General features: G+C 26.6%; 1 protein-coding gene and 1 pseudogene across 2 annotated transcripts in view; both read left to right on the top strand.

Annotated features, from left to right (window-relative positions):
• LOC132948909 (limbic system-associated membrane protein-like) overlaps positions 1 to 23,507 on the top strand; it is a 248,434-nt gene that overhangs the window by 211,672 nt on the left and 13,255 nt on the right. The gene's annotated exons all lie outside the window — the stretch shown is intronic.
• On the top strand, positions 4,091 to 5,118 carry LOC132949601 (uncharacterized; annotated as a pseudogene).

Raw genomic sequence — 23,507 nt, 5'->3', positions numbered from 1 at the left:
ATGAGTTGTGAGTTAACCTACCTAAGTATCGAATTAAAAAAAATATATTTACTATTTCACTCGTCAGTCTTAACAACTACAATGGAGAGTATATATTCTGTACTGTTGCTAGACAACTATTGATTTCACAAATTTGCGTTAACTATTGATGAACATTTTTTTTGAGAAATTAAAATAAATTTAGTACAAATTTTACTTTAGATATTTAGATATTAATATCATATTACACATGTTTTTTTCATATTTCTTATGATGTATACTAGTTTTTCAGAAAACTGTAAATAAACATCAATAAAACGATAGATAAATGTAAATTATTCAACAAGCATTTAGCATATCTTGTAATGCATATTTTCATGCTTCATTATTTAAGGATAAGTCAATTGGTTCAGAATTATTATACTATATCGAATTTCTTTGAATGGTTGACACTTTAAATAACCATAATAATATTCTAATATGTTTCGTCAAACTGAGGGTGTAACGAGATAAGTCACAAGATAAATGAACAGCTGAAAACTTTTTTTGGTAGAATTCCATTCATTTTTATGGTATAAGACTTCCAAAATGCATATAATTTTAATTCAAAAGACGTTAAAAAAACTTGTTTTTAATTTGTTAAATCAATAATTATTAGTTTATATAGTTATCTTGTTTACTATGACATTGTTGTTACTATATTACATAAAATAAGAAAACATAATAAATTCTACCATTATTTTTTTTTCTTTTGTAAGCTAAGTTTTATTTTTAGATTGTAGTTTGCCTTATATTTGTTAGTTTAGATTTAAATGTAGTCTACTCGGAGTACACTCATAAAATTATGGTAATTTGTTTGTTTAGTTTTTACAGTTCATCGACACGCATTTATGGTATTTTATTATTTATAAAAAAAAAACATTTTATAAGATTGTACTGCGAAATGTCAAAATATATAAAAATAATTCTTCAGATAAAAAAAAAATTTACATTCAACCAACGGTGTACAATATTATAAAAATGGGTATTTGACTATATTACTCAAAAACACTATTGGTTACATTTTAAAAACAAAAATATGAGTACTTACTCTAATCACCAATCAGAAACAAAAACCAATGAATAGAGTTCAATTAAGTGCGATAGCTTAAATTTAAACTGAATGGCACATTGTTTGTGGTAAAGAACAAAATTAATAACGAATTCAATGTTAAACGAAACGGAAATTAAAATGAATCACCAAGAATCGATGATTTAGTGAGTAAATGAAACTTCATAACCCATAATTTTATAAACTTAAATAGAATAGGTACATATTTAAATATACTCACAATTTATTAAATAGTTATGGACTAATTTGATTGAAATAGAACAGGTACGTGAGTATATTGATTCACAAATGATCAAATTAGTCAGTAGTTATGTGTGATTGAAATGAATTGCGAAAAAATTATATTATAGTGATGTTTTGATAGTGTTAATCAGCAAACATAATATAAAAATAGACAAAGTATTTTTTTTCAAACTTATCATTTAGTTGTTTTAGATTTTTTTGCGGAGCAATGAATGTATTGATTTTACAATGATGTGTTTTTTTTATGTCTGTCAATAGGCATTACTGTTGGGGGCAGTAAAACTGCTTAGATTTTCTTCAACAGTATCTTGTTCAACGGAAAAGTGAATCTAGTTGATGCATTGGGAGGTCGACATTTAAAATTCCCAGTAGTTTTCAAAAGGCGACGGAAAAAACAAATAAAATATTAAAGAAAAACGGGAAATTTTAGACAAAAGTTCAAAAGGCAAATGGGTTTTGACACAATCGATTTTGGTTTTAAGTGTAGCTCTAAGAAAATGACCGTATGTACATGAAATTTTCACTAGTTGTTTAGATTACCATTGTTTATACACGATACAAGTTTCAAAAAAAATATTTATTTGTTTTGACTATTTACGGAAATTTTAAGTTTCAAATTTTTTTTTTCTATGAATGTCAATAAAAAGTTATTTATTGGGTAAAAAAGCTTGAAAATGTAATTCAAAGCTCCTAATATATTTTTACAATGACAGTTGCCCGCGACTGAAATACCTCACTTCCCGCCCTTGCCACACAATATACTATTTCATTTTTCAAGTTATCATTTTATTTAACCATACCTCGAAAGTCAAAAGTACCTAAACCATATTAATATGATCACACACAATAATTATCAACGAATCGATCATATTTTGTTACAATATAAAACATTATGTACCAGGAATACAGGTTGAAGGTGTTTGGTCATGTAAGTATTTTCAAAAGTGTAGCAGAAACAACGTGTTTTTGCTCAAACATTAAATACATACAATAGCACTACATCAACATTTTACCGTTGGCACATAAATTATATGATTATCCACACTAGTGGAAAATTGAATTGCATAAGAAATTGGAAACCCGTATATTTGTAACAGACATTTTATTTGTTTGATTTCTTGTGTATAAGTTATGGTATTATTAAAATGCATTGTGTTGGGAAACAATAGTAAGTAAACGTACAATCATTTTTATATTATGATTAAACGCTTTTAAGTATGAACTTTTGAAAGTGTCTATTGGGTGGCTTCACTCTTCAAATATACTCGTGTTTTATTTATTACCCTTAGCATAATATTGTTATATTATTATGATTATTGTGATAACTGATTGTATATTACTTATTTAAGATAGTATAATATAAGTATCAACTTCAAAATTATTATGATATTCCAATGTTTGTAGGTATATAAAACGCAAAGAAAAAATTGTCTTAAAAATATACAATCAAATTATGTTGGAGATCAAATCCTTATGGCGATCCATATTAGTGCATAGTACACTTATTAGAACATATTATCTTATTATTATTTATAAGTTGTTACAATTAAATTAAATATTAGGACGCAAACATAATAGCCTCCAATAGGTATGAATATTGTTTAATATACTAAAACACTAATCAATTTATTGAACTTTGTACAACGTGTTACGCGTTACTTAAGTACTCCAAAAACGGATGCCTGACGCTCTAAAATAGTGACATTCAATAAATATTTTTCAGTGAACGAATAAAAAAATAAGGATATTTTTAATGAATTAATATAAAAATGTAATATAGTATTTTTAAAAAATAAATTGTATTAGCTTGTAATAAATTTCTTAAAATGTATAAAATTCAATTTAAATAACAATATTGTAGAGAAAAAAATAAATTGTAATAATACATTCCAATGAAAAATAAAACAAAAACGTAGAAACACAATATTGTTTATTGATGATTTTCCTAGTATTTTTGTTACCCTCAATGATAAACTTTCTAGGAAATCGATATATAAGAAAGCGTTACCACTACGTTTTATTATTATTTCCCCAGTTTCTGCTTTTTTATTTAAGTTAGTCATTTGATTATGATATTAACAGACATTATTGTTACACGTAACTTAAAAATCAATGACTTAAATGAATAAGCTATAGAAGATAAGGAGATAGTCATAATTCGATGGGTTCTTTCGTTATTAAATGTCTTTTCCATGGCAATCACATATAAATAAAACTCATAATCGAAAAAGCACACTATTATGTGTATACAGTTTTTAGGCATTAGTGCACGTCATAAAATAATTATAATAATTATAATAATTTATAGAATAACGAGAATATAAGAAAAAAAAATATAGACATATCATAAATAGTAATATTGGATAACATCGTAATGAAATATGAGCACAAACGAGTGGAAACGACGGGGATATAATAGGGTTTTAAAGGTAGGTACTCGTACTTCGTTCGGATCCCTAAAGTGATTACTACCTATGTCGGTTTATCATTGTTATCAATAAAACTGATTTTTCATGAAAAACATTCTGTAGTTTAGATGAAGGCAACAAGGCAATGAACGATCGGAATTTATAAATGTTGTTAATAAAATAGGTAGCGGTGTCGTATGCTATCTACGCACTGAATACTAGTGTCGTATGCTATCTACAAATATTTATCTACACTCTACAAAGTACAAAGTTAGATCCCACGGGTTTTTAACGATTAGTTAGGTCTGTGAATTATTCGCGTGTGTTTGTCATTTGTATTGCGTTCAAAATGTCTTCAATTGGTGATTTATATAGACATATTATTTATACTGATGATAGTAGTGTGAATTTTTTAAAACAAAAAGGTGTCTTGCCTAAACAAGAATTTTGTGAAAAAATCAATAATATTAGCAATGAAGTGTGTGGTGGCGTTCTCAAGGAATGTTATAAAAATAGCCGCAAACAAGATTCCGATGGGCAATTTGTGAAAACAAAATACTTACGTTGCCAAACACGTGGTTGTCAAACCTATCAGTCTATTCGTAAAAAAAATCCGTTTTTTACCTATGTCGATATTAATGGAAAATGTAATAGCGGATTAAGTTTATGCCAGATAGTAGAGCTCGTATGGTATTGGGCACATGGTATGCAAGTAATTCAAATTATGAAATGGACAGGCAGAAGTCAACACACCGTGTCGGATTGGTACAATCTTTGCCGTGATATTTGTGTTGACCAATTTGAAAAACGTACGAAAACGGGTGGTGTAGGATTCGTAGTGCAAATAGACGAATCTTTATTTCAAGGCAAGCGGAAGTATAACCGTGGTCGCCTACGTCTAGGAGATCGTCAACCTAGAGAAGAAATTGTAGAATCAGGATCTAACAGTTCTGATACTGATACTGAAATAACTAATCGAAATTAATGTGTTGTAGACGTGATAATATAGTAGAACGTCGGTTGTTTATCGTTCAAAAAAGAGACCGCGCCACTTTGCTTCCAATTATTAAAAGAGAAATTGAGCCAGGGACGACCATTTTTTCAGATGAATGGAAAGCTTACAGCTGTTTAAACGATCATGGCTATACCCACAATACCGTAAATCATAAAATTAATTTCATTGATCCACAAAAAGGAGCTGAAACTCAAACTATGGAATGTTATTGGCAACATATAAAGGTGAAATATGGTATAAAATCGCATGGTGCCACTAATTTGCTGGAAAGGCAGCTTAAAGAAGAATGGTGGCGCTCCATAAACACAACAAATACGTTCGAAACATTTTTTATTGATATGAAAAATACTTTTCAACTTTAATTAAGAACATTCATTGACTATTTTCATATACGTAAATAGCAATATGTAGATAACATTCAGTGCGTAGATAGCATATGACACCGCTACCATAAAATATAGTCTATAGCTCTAAAATGTTTAAGTCTAAGTTATAAAAAATAAAATATGATGGAAATATTTCTGGAGGTTTCTATACTTTTTTAATTTTGTATGGTTTATTATAGTTGTTATAATACTTATGAGTAACTAATAACGCACAATAATTGTATGTGTATATGTTATTATAATATAAACTATATATTTTATATATATTATTCCCTGTATCCTAACTTTTCTTACTTTCTATAAGTACATACGAGATGATTGAATTGTCAAGGGATAACCTATAAAATATGTATTCCGCTCATGAAAGTTGGGTAAATTCATAGCGTTCATATCAGTAAAAACTATTAGCAGCATTGTACTATACAACTCTAAACATAATAATATAATATATTTTCTTTTACTTAAGTATCTATATCAGACTATGAAATTCAAAATATTAATTATGTAACTTTTAATTTAAACATTAAATGTTTATAATTTCAGTAGCAAACTGAAGATGAAAAAAATAAGGGCAATTTAAAATATTACACTAGGCTAAAAACTTTTGTGTTAAAGACTTTGAAAAGAAGAAAAAAATTAGAATTACCAAAATAAAATATATTATATAAAAATTGTTTATCGTAAATATATAAATACGATTTTTTTTTAATCTTTAAGCATAAATTGTTTTTTAAATAGTAAGAATGAAACATTTTTATGATTATAATTTATGAGTTTTATTAATCAAATACATTATATATTTACCTTTTAATACTACGTTTTTAAATACTTCAATAAATTATTGTTTAAAAAATAAACGTAAATATCCTAAATTTGAGTTTAACGGTGTATGGAACATGTCATTGGTATTTAAAAAAATCGTAGTCAATAGAGCCGGATTTAAGCAATTATGGCCATACCAATAAATGCACACACAACGCCATTTCGTATCGCATAGTAACACATTACTTATCTATTAAAAACTAATTTGCCTCATAAGCTATAACTGTTATATTTTACAAAAACAATCTTACCAAAAATGGTAATGAAAACGTTATGCAATAAAATTTTTAAAGATTTTTTTTTATGTTGTATACAATAGTTTATATCAAAATTACGTGATAAGTGAATAAAGAGCATGCCAGGATGAAACTGATGAAATAAGCTACCTATGATTGATGACACTTTCTATAGTGTTATTTATTTATAAAATAGTTATTTATCTAATATTATTATTAAATAATATTGTATGTCATTTACGATTTACGTTTCATGTGTTTACATGAATGACCATTGACCACGAATTGATAAATAGGATAAATGTTGATTTCGCGGAGACGATAAACAATTATGGAATCTTTATTTAATTAATTTAAAAAATATTTAACCCCTCAGATAATAGGTTTCATATAATTTTGGTATTTTATTTTGTGGTTATAATGTTATGATGGGAATTTTATGACTTAGAAATTAAAAATAATGTCCTTATAAAGTTTTCTAAAAAATGCACTCGGTGTACTTTTATAACCTTCAAAATTTAACATACAATATAATATTATCTTCATATTATTTTGAATTTAATATTATTTATTACTAATTAGGTGATATTATATGTGTATAATTTATTTGACGATGCTGAATTTGATTTATTTGTAAACACAAACTAACAATCAGGTTATATTGATTGTTGACTCATATCGGTTGTATTAGTAGTATGGAATTTCAAAAGCAAGATTAGATATATTTAAACTGCTAATTATTTTCGTCGATAGTTGAAATGGTAGAATATAATATATAAAAAGTCATTAATTTTGATACACAATTTTTAAATTTAAATATACATATTATAAAATGCCTTAGAATACATATAACTACTTTTATAAAAATAAAGCAAAAATTGAACACACAATATATTTATTTAACTAGACATGAATCAGATTTGTACCAAAACGTTCATCGTATACCATTTGAATAAAATGCAACGCACATTAAAATCTGAGTCCCGGTTATACAGTTATCACAATCTTAAGTACGTGTGATCCACCGCTGATAGTCTGCTCATCTTATCTTAACCGTTGTCAGTTTGCCAATATTATTATCCGTCTCAAATCTTACACGTTTCTGTTCTCTATACGACTATAGTACTATCTGTTACATAATGATAAATATAAAAGTAAATATATTGTTGTCTGTTGGACTTTACCTTGTAATGAATGAATATTATATAATATGTTGACTGTTCCACCCGGCGATGTCTGTGCCAAATTATTGTTTTTTTTTTATAAATATATTTTAAGAAAATGTATATACCATATTTCTACTAATTAAATAAGCAATATAATTCTTAACCAATGGCAATAAAAAAATTAATATTTTTTCGCGATCTGAACGCTACCCTATAGAGTGTATAGGGTTCATGGGGTTGGTGTGCATCAAGTTGTGAACAATTTCTACCCAGAAGGCCAACGCTAGTCGTGAATTGGATTTACTACTTAGCACTTGGCACAATTTTTAACGTAGTTCAATCTACTCTCCAACATTTTCTGATATCTCCAAGAAAAATCTATGAGATTTACGTCGAAGTCAGTCGAGAGTTTTGAGTATATAATCTACGAACATACTTTTGATTTTAAGATATAGTTTCTAATCTAGGCATTGTAAACGTGACGATTTGATGAATGATTCTACCTCATCTGTCTGACTGTCTAAGTGACCAATGGCAACCGTTTTTTGTACAAAAAAAAAATTATTTCTAATATTTTCTATTATAATTATTATAATCTGTAAGTCACCAATGGCAATAATTAATAATAAAAAATTTCTATTTTTGAGTACATTTTCAAAATACAAATTTCAGAAAATGTTTTTGTTAGTATCCTTACACATCGTGTAAGTGGTACAAAAATCCCATGACAAAAGACAATTTAAAGTCTCTATTTATTTAGGCTCTATGTTAATCAGTCAGTCAGATGAGTCGGTAATTTAGTGAAGACACGTTCGATTATAATATATTATATACATTTTATTATAAAATATATATAGAACTATTTTAGTATATATGTATATATTTATCAATTAATTCAAATTATGAAAATATAATAACTCGTAAAAAACTGTTTTCATATTTTTATACTAACAATAATGTATATTTTGTTCAATTAGGTACCTGAGTGTAGTTTCAAATGTTTTCTTTCACATGAAATAAAATATTTTACGAACAAACTATATTATGATATAAAGTATACTTAAATTATCTGTACAGTTTTTAGAAGTATAGGCACAAAGAAGTTATAAGGATTATAATATTATACTGCATACAAAAACCTAACACAAACTCATAATATTGTGGTTATATTATTAAAACATCGTTAAAGAAATATGAACGATAGATATTAGTAAAGATAGATAATTATAATATATTGCATAATAGCATACTTAAAACCAACATCACTGTAACGAATAATACATTTCGAGTATAACTAATATTTTATTATAATATGAAGAAAAAAACTGTTTATATAAATATATTATAAGTTAATTAAACCCCGGTCAATTGGTCAGATGCTGAGACTTAACTAAATAATAATAAAAAAAATGTATGAACAATTTTATTTTTTATTTTAAGTTATACTTATTCCAACTTCAGATTGTTAAAAGTTAACTTTCTACTTCGTCACAAGCTTTGGCATAAAGAAGTAGATAATAGTATTTATATATTATATAATTTATTGTGTTTATATTATACGAATTTATAAAAAAAAAAACCGTAATTCGTCAGAATAAGTGAATGACTCTCCTGCAAAAACGTTTAACCTAAATTTCTGTTTATCGCATTACTTAATTATTATTTCCGTTCAGCTTATCATACCTAATAATGTATCAATTCATTTTTTGTATCTGCCTTAATTGGCTTCTTTAGGTATGACTATATATAAATGTCAATTATTGTGCTTACCTATTTTATTGTATGTTAAATATTATCATATACTTTAATTATGTAATTTTAATATTGTAATTGTCAAACTATCATAGTTTTTACTAGTAGTTCTAAAATAAAAAAAAAAATAAAAAAAAGTGAATGAGTCGTTATGTTATTGATACAGTTTCATGTTATAAAGTGGCAAAAATGTTGCTTTCAAACGAATATTTCGATTATTTATTTATTTATTACTACCCTCCCCACCCTGTTTAATATGCGTCTGCTTATATTTTATTGAATGTGTAGCAAAACGAATATATTTTGTATGCTCGTATGTACGCCTTCTTCTACACGCAGACAGACATTTTAATCAATGTTTTTATCAAATAGTTTTCGGACTATTATGGCGTTAATAGTAAACAACGAACTACTTTTCGTAGCGAGTTACTACTTCTTGTTTTCGAATTTCTACTTCTTGTTTTCGAATAGCCATAAATTTCGAATAATTCTCCTCTGGTTTATGTGTTATTTATTATAAAAAAAATGTGTATATATTTCGGTGGATAAGAAAAATAACCCTCTTTCGTAGCCACTCAAATCCGAAACGGAGTTTTTTCCATTGTATGTTTATGTAATAATGTAATATATTGTTAACATGAAGAACATATTACTGAATATAAGAACAGCTATATAGTTTTGTACACGAATATGACAATATATAAATTATGGTCTGTTTCTCGATACGGAAATATTGAAATTTCAACAGACTTATTTATGTGTACTGTCGCGGTCGTCTATATTTTTTTAACGTTAGTTAAATAAAATATACAATATACATACAACATATTTTTATTTCAAACCAACAGTTATTAATTAAATGCAATATCGTACTTCATTGGCTGAGTTGTTTTTTATAATGTAAGGAGGTACCTAATTTAAAATTATAAATTAAAAACATTAAAAGCATTTTAGATTCCAAGAGTAGAGATTATGAATATGACTTGTTGGCTTTACAATGTGTGTGTGTTTGTCTGTCGATGCCTTAGTAGCATCAACATTTCTTGGATTTCCAACTTAAATAATTGATTCAGTCGGTAAATTCTGAGTAAGTACTGTTTAAAATTATGGTGAAAAACGGGGAAAAAAATAATAAAACATGGGAGTTTAATTTTTTTGTAATGCTGCTATTCAATAGTGAATAATTTTAAAGACTTGAATTATTCACCATATTATATTTATACTCAGAATTCTTCAGAATTTTCATCACTGTGTACATTATTATTTACCAGACTTGATTACATTAATATTTTGATTAATTTTAAACTATTCATAATACAAACTTATTCATACCGTTTTATGGTACGTCGCATTGGCTTTTACGATATAAGTTAACACTTAACAATAACGTTGTATACATTTACTATAAAATAGAAGTATAGACTAAGATATACAGTCCCCGCCCAGAAACGTGTGCACTAATTAATCATTCAACTAAAAATTCCACACATCCATTACAGTGACATACTGAATGTATACTCCAAAAAGAGGAACACTCGACAGTAGTCGGACACCTACAACAATCATACTACATATAGGTGGCAACTTCCCCGGTTTTTTTTTAAATACTACTTATTTAATAATAATTAGACATCCCTCTTTTTAAGTCGTGTTATTTTACGAACCGTAAGAAATAAAACGCATTATAATTATTATTTATACGAACCATCCCCAAACAAAAACATGCAGATAATTTTTATTATTAACACTTTTAGTTACTGTTACACGTTTAATTTGAAAAAAAAATGGAAATAATCATGATTTGTTTATAGAAAGAAATGCGCAGTGGAAACACAAAAAAAAATGCATATATTAAATTATGATTAACTCCATTACGGAATAGCTTATTTAAATAATTGCGAACATGATGCCACATGACGGCAACAGCCCACCAAACGTATATTACACGCACATAATAATATATAACGCAGAGTAGAAGCTTGAGTTGACCTCGCACTGCGTGCAACATTAATTACCTACGAGAGGGTTATTACCAAAACGACTGCTCGTTGATTTATTTTTTTATCTCTGAAAATATTTCAATTTGTTCGCTTTACTGTTATCTACATAACAATAATAATATGTATGTACAATCCCGTTAATTGTTTAAACTTTGAACATTTGCAAAAATGTTTATTCTACAAATAATATCGAAACAGATGTGTTTAGTTTAAAAATCGAAATTAGAAGTCACTTAAAAATGGGCAATTAATTAAAAAACATTTTTTTAGCAGTATCTACACGACAATGTCTAGAGTTGTAATCATAGCACTGGAAATCATCTGTTATAAGATATGTTTTGTTATGGATGGTTGATATCTCGTCATAATGTATTTTCGTTATACGAATCTATAAATATATTTATTTTTTTTAATTGTCTGAAAATATTTCTCCTTTATATTATATTTTGTTATAGCATAAAAAAAAATGTAGACTTTAAATCCATGATTATGGATTGGATAGTAATTTAAAAACACACGTACGTTTCCCCAGCCCCCCACATATCAATTTTCGTAAATTTTCTTTTGCCAATATTTAGTACGTTATTTGTTTGAATTTGTTTGACCCGAATCAGAATTTGTTTGACATCAGGTACCCCGGAAAATTCAATTTACCCGTGGGGGGCTGAGGAAACGTTTCCCCAGCCCCCCTCATAGGTAAATAATCGTCTTTTTGAAATTTTTCTTTTGCCAATATTTAGTACGTTGTTTGTTTGAATTTGTTTGACCCTAATCAGAATTTGTTTGCCATCAGGTACCCCGGAAAATTCAATTTACCCGTGGGGGGCTGAGGAAACGTTTCCCCAGCCCCCCTCATAGGTAAATAATCGACTTTTTGAAATTTTTCTTTTGCCAATATTTAGTACGTTGTTTGTTTGAATTTGTTTGACCCGAATCAGAATTTGTTTGACATCAGGTACCCCGGAAAATTCAATTTACCCGTGGGGGGCTGAGGAAACGTTTCCCCAGCCCCCCTCATAGGTAAATAATCGACTTTTTGAAATTTTTCTTTTGCCAATATTTAGTACGTTATTTGTTTGAATTTGTTTGACCGGTTTTGGAATTTGTTCAACATCGGGAAACCCGTAAAATTCAATTTACCCGTGGGGTCTTAATTATTAGTTTAAATATAATGGCAATCAAATTCAAATTCAACTGAATTTGCCTTTTCAAGGGCAGTCGTTACTCAGAATTGGATTGACATCCAGTACTTATTTGCTTATAAAATGTTTCTTTAGAACATAAATTGAAAAATAATAACTGTTAATAATAATAATAATCTTGCATAATATAATGCAATGAGTTTCAATCTTTAAAAACAAAATAAATTGTACAAAAACAAATAAATAAATACCATAATAGAGCTTTGTTCAAAAAAAATCACCATGTTAATTTATAATGTCAAGTCTCCGAATGTATAGGTATTATAATAGTTAGAGAGCTGTTGGTAATTGTTACAGCTTTGGTTTATGATGTTTATATGGTACATTAAGTAAATATATTTATATGTCTCAATAAAATGTCATGGTATATTTTTGTTGACCTATCCAGAACGCTAATATGGTTATCGTCAGTTCTTATACCTATTTGTATTTTTTGCCATTTGATGTATTGATTTATCTGTTCAGTGTAATTTTGTATTTGTTTGTTTAATGATAAACAAACTATTTTGAATTAGTCAGTGCGTACATCTACGTCGGCGTTTCTTTCTTGTGTTTCCAAATATATTTCGTTTCATGTGAAGTAAATTATTTAATTTGACTTATGTAGAACCACTTTTCAGTGATATATTTTTAATTAGACTATTACTCAGGTTGTCAGTTGGTAACGTTGATAAGCTCATAATAATATATTATAACCATCTGAATTATACGGTATACATACGTTTTGTTTGCACTCGGAAACTATATATATATACAAATCATTCGATACGTAAGAGTCATAAGATGCGATATTATACCTGTGTAAGTACGATAGTAATTATAGGTAGCTACAAATATTTTGATTTAACATAATATTATATACCTTATAGGTAGTTAGGCACTTGTGTAATTCGACGTGGTGAATCTAAAATATGTTCATTATTGGTATTTCATTTTAAAAGCAGGGAAGAAAATCATATAATTAGTTTTAACTAAATTTCTTTACTATTATAAGTTATAAAGCTCTTGGTAATGGTATATTGCTATATTTTGTAGGTACTTTATAACAATATTTTAAACACGAGTTATCTAATATGATTAACTGTCTGTGATGGATGTATAAGCACATACATCGAATTGTTATCGAATCATAACTAATAAGTTATCAGTTTATGTATTTACTTACCTGTACAATGCATGTGTTTTATCTTGAAACACTTCAAAACTGTATTAAGACAGTAAAATGAATAATATGTAATCAGCCAGACTTGGTGTACCAATATACATTCCTTGGATATAATCAGTGTTAAACAATTCATTAACATTAGTATAAGAACAATGTAAAATAATTTTAATTTCAAATTAATTTTTTTCAGTTAACTACACAATTAATATAATACTATAAGTTATAACTTATACCCATTTAAATCTTACAATATCCACTATAATATTCTAATAAATAATAATAAACTTATTAGGAATAATAAGTTTGGTTTTATTCTGAGTTGAAAAATTAAAATAAAAAAATTCAGTATACTTAGGAAAATAAAATCATCCTAATTCTACACACAGTATTTTGGTATAAACAAAATAAAGTTATATTTACATTTTTACGTGCCTATATATGTATATGCAAATAGTCAATAGATATAATAATTATATTAATTTAACAATTAATTGGCTAAAATAATTAAAATTACTTTTGAAAATTGTTTTCAACAAAATTTTCTATTTTTAAGGAATGTCTATCACATCTTCTAACATGTTTTATAGCTATATCGTATGTATCATTGCCGTTGGTATCGATGTTATACTAAGCTTGGAAAATAAAATAATGGTTCATTTTAAATTCATGTTCTATCTATTTGTTATTCGTTATTTCATATTTTTCGTTCATAATGCTTTGTATTGTCTTTTATAGTGAATGTTCGCATTGTATGATTGTATTAAAATAAAAATTCTTATTGTGTATTTAAAATTAAAACGTGTTTCTAATTTCATTTAAAAATAAATTGTTATCATACGGTTATGATATATTGATGTTATGATCTTTGCTATTTCTATTAACTCTTGTTGAACCAGAAACTATAAAGCAAACTATAATATACTTTCATCAATAAAAAATGTCTTTACTTGATCTGTTACATAAAATACAATTTGAGTTTAATTAATTTAATTACGCCGGAGGTGCGTATCCCAAAATATCATCATGAGCCAATTATTTTGTTTTTATTTTTTAATATTTCTAAAGGAATTTATATTAAATTACCTCACTGAATATACGTACTATATACTACAAAGAACATAATTGCTTGCTAATTCATTCTATATGAAAGCATCTGAGTAATATCACTCATATAACGGCAATTTTGTATACCATTATAATTATAAATATTATGAATACCTACTAAAAATAAAAATAACTAATTAAGAGCAAAGTTTTAAAATTGCTTCCTCGGAAGAGGAGGAGGAGCCTTTATTCGATATTGGACGATAAGAGGGGAGGGACCGACGCAAGCTGGGTTTAACATCAGTGTTGCAGTTATATGCTGTACAGTGTACATGTATAGTCAGTCTGCAATAAACACTTCTATTGACAATTTTCCCAATCATTAGTTTAGTTTAGGTATTATATATTTTATAAATAAATCTTATGGCAACGTTCCTTTTTTTTGTGTGGGTCGTATTAGACGATACTTCGGCTTTGAATAGCTTGTAGTTGCGGTTTCCACCCGATTGTATTACAAATACAATATAATTCGTACAATGACTTGTGTTCTTAATCTCGTGCTTGGTGAATCTAATCATATAATATCGTAATTTTTACGAACAATAATATGCTATCAAATATATTCACCAGATTGAATTCATGAACTCAAATGTATGTACAAAATAATATACCATCTTCGTCAGTAGGTAATAGGTACTTATACAATATTAAGTATGAGAAAATCATTGTAAAATATATTGTTATCGTGTACATTATTGTCTACAAATTATTCCATGCCGTACAAGTATTATTACGTTCAGTGTGGTATATATTACATTTGTCATAATTTAACTTTGGTACAAATACTTGGAATTTTGTCTAACCACTCGTAAAGCCCATTCACCCGGTACCACATACCGTCTAATGCATTCGTTTAGTGTATTATTATTATTCATAAATTACCGTTTGCGTGAAATTTATTGCTAACTGCTAAATACGAGTTTAGGGATATTCTAAACTACGAATGTTGCCTGTTTGAAAGAAAAAATCAAAAAAGTTTTTTTTTTCAAACACATTTAAAAATATGATTTTTACAACAATCGTCAAAACGTGTTATAATAATTGTAAATATTTATTATTTATGTATTTTTAATTAATAATTATGATGTGGCCTTGTAATGTCAAAAATAAAATGAATAACATAATATTATATTAAAGCAGTAAAATATAATTATGAAAAAAATTAGAAACACTCTAGTTAAGAAAAAACAACCATAATATTGCCGTATTTTGATTATTAATTATTGTAATAAAGTTATGACACGAGTACACGACCGAAATTCACTTGAACTAAAAATGTAAAACAAAACTGTGATATTTGAATTATTATTATTTTATTTCCCATTAATAAACATTTTTATTTTTTACTTTATCGTCTGGTAGAACTTTTTAGAACACTGTCAGTATAATAATAATATTATACTATCCACATTGTATTAAATACCTATATAATATATATTTAATATACTATTATACTTCAAGTTAACTAATTTATTTATTTATTTATTTTTTTGTTTAAACGTATTCCATTTGAAACGCACAGTGTTATTATGTAGATGCATTGACAATATGCATAATACCTACGCGTGAGTTGGTAATTTGTAATATGAACATGAAAGACTAGTTAAAAGGTATTACCCAGCACTAACACTTTTGACGTTTTTTTTTTTTATTTTAATTTAAAGAGTTTCCACAAATGAATATTATTTACTATGTTTGTTTTGTACAGTTATCATTTTATCATATATTTCTGTGTTGCATGTGTCTATTACAAACCTAATTTATTCCATGGATATAATAATAACATCCAATAGTTTATAGTTGTTTCAAATGCCAGCATAATAAGTTACAGCGCATAACTATAAAAATCTAACGTTTATTAAATTTCCAAACGGTAACCATTAGTTTAAAATTTCTATTGTGAATATTTTCAACGACTCTATTTCCCTCAGAATATGATTATTATTGTTTATAAAAATGAATTTCCTATGGCTCATTCAAGTCCATTCAATGTATATTATTATGTATGTGCTATTATATAGAACACAGTATTATTTTTTCTATTTTTTATTCAGACATTTTTATTATCGTTACGTCATAATCATATTTTATATAATTTCGCTTGAAATAATTTTATTTGAATGAACATTTTTCACAAATAAATAATAATAACGTAAGTATTTTTAGTTAATATTATATTATAAATAATAATCAAAAAATAGTTATTTTATTTCTCTACGTAGGATTATTTCAAAAATCAATGGACCGATTCGGATGGTACTATTGTACTGTCAGTTTTAAAATGGTCCAAGTGCCATAGACTAAGTAAATACATATCATTCAGTAGACTGTTCGTCGAACAAAGCGTTCATTCCATACGTATGCTGGCTGAATACAAAATGTATTGTTAAACGACTTTATTTTAGCGATGAAAGGTTAGAATCAACTCGTTGGTTTCTGAGACCACCGAACAACAATAAAAAAAAAGCAATCATCACCTCGCCATGATACAGAGTGTGTCTTATGATGTTTTCGGCAAATTTATTAAAATAATCTATTGACGAACAACGTAAATATCAACGAAAATAATCAGAGTTCATACTTAGAGCATGTTAAAAGATATATTAAAATACAATTATTTTTCGATTAATTTCATTGACGTATTTTTCATAAAGATAACAAATAATATTCTTAATCAATAGAATATAATATTATCTATTTGAATACAAAATACAATAAATAGTTTACAAGATTTATATTATAGTACCTAGGTAGGTTCAAGAAAATAGATTGGTAGATCTTATTTATAAGACTAACAACTTACCTCTTAATAATCTAATCGTCTTCGAATTGCAGAATAGGTAGGTACTACAATAATATTGTTATTATTGTATAATATGATTTATGATCTTACAAAAATGTAATACAATATTTTTGTATTATTATAATAATATTATACATTTCCGTCCATCGGTGACGAGATGAAAATCTGATTCGAGCTAATAACGGAAGTTAATCAATTTCATGTTAGGAAGTAGGTAATAAAACCGCTATAGTAGTCCATTGAATACCGAATTTGATTATATAATTATTACATAATTTATGAAATGAAAATATAATAATATAACACTGTCACCCAATGGCCAGTGTCGCTGCGGGCTTAATTAATAAAAAATAAAATAATACTGTGGCTTAATTATAAATTAATTTATATGAAAACCAGTTTCAAATAAAAATTTTATCAACATATGAATGTCATTACATAATAATTAATAATCTGTATTTAGACTAATAATTAAAAGTTAAATAATAATTAAATTTTTCGGTCCGTAATTAATTATGGTCTTAAGGTATTTTAGTAAAAGTAAGTATTTTCATAAAATATAATACAATTATGATTCACAGTCTTCACTTAACGTGATTTTTAAAAAAATACATTTTTGAAGTTCAAGACACTTTGTTAAATTTCCAATTGATTGGTAGGCAAACAATTGAAACTTTGAGTACTCGTTAAACACACGTTAATACAATAACAAAAATCATTGCAGTATTACCTATAAAAAGTGTCTAAATTTTATTTAATTAATTTGAAATTAAAAATCTTCTAAAGGTACACTTTCTTGTAGATTATTTGTATTGTAGAGAAACTGTTTATTAATACTCAAAACAAACTTAATATTATTTATAATGTTTTTTAAAAATTATAAAATGTAATAGTTTTAATTCTGTTTTTAGAAACACCTGCAATAACCCTGGTACTTATACGGGGGCGTATTTATAAATAATAAAAAAAAACATAATATTATTTGTAATGATTCCAGAAAATTTAAATTTAAGAATAACCTGATAAATGTCTAACACATAGGTACATCTAACATGGTGAATTTTTAAAAGTAAATGTGAAAATCATGAAGCACAAATATAGTAAAAATAAAAAGTAGGCAAGTTTGTGTCGCTCTTCTATACAGTAGGTTACAAGTGCAATTAATGGTGTTAAATTTGAATTCAATGATAATATAATATCATTGTATACGAAAAACAATTCTGAGTGGAGGCGATTTGTCAGCCTAGGATATTATATATTACATATTTTATATTGTTATAATGAATACGGTAGCCAGTAAATTGAATTAATATTATTTGCATATTATCATATTTTAATATTTGTATATAATAATATACTTGAGAAATGTCAAGTACTCACGAATAATACTTTTAAATTACGAAAAAATTAATAAAATGGTTATTCTTAAATATTTAATATCTACTTTCGTCCAAATTTGAACGTACAATTTGATGGTATATAGAAAATGAAAATATAAACATTTAGTGAAATTTTCATGTATTTACAGTTATTAGTTTTTGATTTACAACAAAATATGAAAATAGCTACATGAGAAGTCAAGTGAATAATCATATGTTGTAAAAATATAAACTTCAAACGCTCATAAAAATGTAATATTTGACTTTCTGGTAGACATTTTTTTTTTTTTGATAAAGGTAGATAAAACTTATGAGGAATCTTGTATTACATTTTCAAATCTTAGATTTAAAAAGAAATATTTTTAGACATTTCTAACTCAAAATAATTTACACATTTTTGTAATTTTTACGTATTTTGACATTTATAGAAAAATAAACTAAACAAATTGGAAAATGAAAATGTCTGTGAGCACTAAGCAGCTCAAAACAAGTCAAAATATTTAAAAAATTGTATTGTGTATAGAAAATTCTATATAAACATTCAGTGAACCTTTCATGTATCTACGGTTATTTATAGAGTTATAGCAAAAACCAAAATCGATTTTTATGAAAACCAATTTTACGTAAAATTCCTGTTCTTCTATAAATTTTTTTTTGTTTTTCCCAGCATTTATGGAAACCACTGGAAATTTTGACCTCCCGAATGCACCAACTAGATTCACTTTTTCATCAAACAATATACTGTTGAAGAAAATCGAAGAATTTTTATTGTCTCAAAAGGCGATGACAGAAACAAAAATAAAAACATAAAAAAACACACACCATTGGAAAATCAATACATTCATCGCTCTGCTCGGAATATAAAATCCCGAAATGTTTTAACAGTAAAAACAGTAATAGCGAATTATTTTCTCAAAAAAAAAAAATGTTTCAGTCTCAAACATTAAAGATAGTAAAAATAGTACAGGCGTACAATAAATGATAGATAATATTTGTCCCTATTTTCGTAGGTAGTCAGTAATAAAAATATTAGGTACGCGTACAACATTATTCTAATCATAAAAAAATTACCACAATATTTAAATTTGAAATGATAAACTATAAACAATATAAGGGATACATACCCTACACTTATCATTTTCCTAAAATAATTAGATATATTATTATTGATTTGCTACTTTTCGTCATTGTTATTTTTGCTGTTGTTGCATTTTATTTTCACTATATTTATTTTTCACGATTTTGACTTTTTCTGTGTTATTATATCGTGGTTTTAACTGGCACCCGGGATTTAAGTTACGAGGAGATTGATTTAAGATTGTTCAGAGTAAAAACTAAACAAACAACATTTCAATGACCAGAACTAACTAGATTAAGTTTTAATCTCAGTTTGGGTGATGTTATTTATTAACACCAGTATTACTAGAACTTTTTTTTAACGAAAGTTTTACAACAATTATTACATACTAACTATACTTATTCCAAAATATCTAAACTCACCTAACCTAACTCTAACCTAATTTGTATTATATCATAATGCGTGTTAATATACAGGGATAGTTTTATGTACAGTGTGTAACAATTAATTTCTTAAAATTTAATTGAAAATAAAAATGTGACGTTAAATAAGTTATATTATGTTAATGACAATAACTGACACCCACTTCACACTTCGTTGTCCGATCCAATAATTATGATTGTATCTCACTTTATTTTCAATCAGTAACACTAAAACAAAAAGCTGATAATTGTTTTAATCGATCACTATAATTACTATGAAAGGTGTGTATCATATTTTTATAATATTTTTACTAATAAGATTATCATAATATATTATATGGTTTTATGCTTTCGAATTATAACTTCTATATGTTCTGAATGTATAGTTTTTTGTAAATTTGGATTAAAGGATTTATAAAATATTGACAAATAGCTTGTTTGCGACCAAGTAAATATTTTGTAGAGTGGCGTTCAGAAAAAAGTGACTCATCCCTACACTCTTCTACAATTAAGTAAAATATAATAATATATAATATATATAATATTTTAACTATAACAAGTTTAGTCAAAACTAAATAAATTAGAATGATTGAATTTTAGAGAATAAATCCATAAAGAACCTTGAGAGTTTTTTTACAGATAAATAATAGTATGTTCGATCAATTATCAGCTATAATGCATATTTGTTTAACTTGGGTATAGGATATTTATTAAATAATGTAATGTATTCAAAAAGTATTAATAATCCTTTGATTTGTAATAATTACTTTAGTTTTTTTATTAAGTATATTTTAATAAATTTTGCGCGAGATTCCTATTATGACCAAGATATTTTTAATAAAAAATCACGAGAGAAAATTTGTGGTTGATTATTTCATATTTGTCACCGGATATTATTTACTGGATTTAATGTCATTGAACAATACAGTTAAATCCAGTAGATGGTATAATATTTATCCACCTCACGTCCACTTCACTATACTGTCCTACTACATAATTAAAAATGAATATTTATAAGTTCTCGTCTCGTGTTCGTATTTTAATGATTTTTTAATTAAACCAGTGAAATCATTCATTTTGTGGATGTCATAATGTTATTGAGACAATTAATATTCAAATACATCAGCTATTATTCTTTATGAAGTATGAGTTCATAGTTTCCGAGGAAAAGTGATTTCTTCAGTATTATAATAAGATCGTAAGCCAGTAAACAAGAATGAAAAATGTTTAGTATAGTTAAATAAAGTAAAATATGTTTTTAATAACTAATAAGATGAATGTTTTTTTTTTTTTTTAATTTTTTCGACATCGATTTAAAGGTTATTTGCGCTTACAATTATTAAACATTTGGACTTAGATTATTTAGATACATGGAGTGATATTTACATTAGATTTGCATTATATTAAGTTTTGTAAAATTGTTGTTAATATTAAAATGAGTTATAAGTTATAGATTAGGACCCTCGATTATCAAATAATAATTAAAATATAATATTCATTATACGTATTATACTATGTACAATTAAATTGTTTAAATTATATAATATTATGTATATGTTTATAAAAAAACAAGTAGGTAAGTGGATGTCGCTCTGCTGTACAGTAAGTTACAAGTGGGTCAATGTATAATGGATTGTATTATTAAACTTGAATTCAATGATATAATATCATTGTATAGGAAAAACGATTCTGAGCGGAGACGGTTTGTCAGTCTGGATATTTTATATTATTATTATTTATTATATCATGTAAGTTGAATTAATATTATAATATTATTATTTTTTATTCGTTTCTCTGGTGATAAACAAAGCTTTCGAAATTAAAATCCCATTTTTAGCTGGTTTTCGTAATTTGTCGGTAGTATTTCCTGTGGCATAAAATAACTATTGAGAAAATCGAAAAATGAACTTTTGAAAGTACCATCTTGATCCAATTTTCTAAAATATAAGGTACTGTATGTTGAAATCTAAGCACTCCTTCTGGTAGATATTTTGTATACAGGATAAAAAAAAAAGGAAAAAAAACACCATTGTAAAACCACTAGCTTCCTTGCTACGCTCAGAATCTAAAAATGTTACATGGGAATATTACTGTTACACAAACTTTAAACAACTTTTTATTATTAAACTTAATAATTATAATCACCACTACACTATTTTACTTAATACGAATACTAATTAATGAACATAATAAAACTTAATAATGTATTTATTATTATTGACCAAACTTTACTTAATAAAACAAACTTCCTACATTTGATTTATTACTACATAGTATTAGACTATTTTGACATCTGAATTGCATAATTCACCAGTAGAATTTACACGTATTACATATAATATTCGTATCAAATTTTACTTAACATGTCCAATCCATTTTTGCCCCTGACCACAGTATTTAAAGTTGGCCCATATTAGCGGTTTGTTTACCGATTTTATTACGTTTATACAACTTTTGATTTATAACATAATACCGTGTTAAACCTTAACTAATAATGACTTGTAATATTTAATAGTTGTGCGGAATTATTGAGGGATCACAGCCATTTCGTTGCCTTCGTCATAATAAGTTAAAAGTTAAAAGTTAGTCGATTTAAGATATTGTATTGCATATTTTATGAATTTAATTGATACATAAACGTTTAATTAGTTAAATGATAGTTACATACGATGAAATCATATTACCTATACGTTCTGGAAATAAAATTACCATAGAAACGTAAAATGTTCATTAAATTTATCATCAGTACCTATATATATATATATACTCACCTAGCTATGGTCTAGCTATAATTACAATTAGTATTCTCCACAGAAGCTGACTAGTAAAAGTTTAATAATGGGATTATTATACGGCTTGTTTGTATGACATGTTCATTAAATTGCACTTTTTCAACTTGAACGTACACTACGTTTCACCGACAAAATGATGAAAACGCACACTGAAATGATTTATTATATACGGATGTGCGCGATACGGTAATGACAAGCTCCGCCGAGTCACTACCCCACTTTAACCCCGCCGATAGCGAATGCAACGTGATAATAACTAATAACATGATCCTCTGTGCGTAATTATTCCTCGCAATATCAGCTAATACTCAGCAGCAGCACTCGTGTATACCGAACTGTTATCGAACGTTTATTTTATACCTTATCGTCTAACGAAATATAATATGTTAATAATACAGGCAGCGGGTAGATCGCGTCGTATTGATAATCGACTGCCGCCATCAT

Source organism: Metopolophium dirhodum, chromosome 7 (assembly GCF_019925205.1).
Source record: "Metopolophium dirhodum isolate CAU chromosome 7, ASM1992520v1, whole genome shotgun sequence".
Classification (NCBI taxonomy): domain Eukaryota; kingdom Metazoa; phylum Arthropoda; class Insecta; order Hemiptera; family Aphididae; genus Metopolophium; species Metopolophium dirhodum.
Note: the sequence above shows the minus strand (reverse complement) of the source record. Positions and strands in the feature narration are given on the sequence as shown.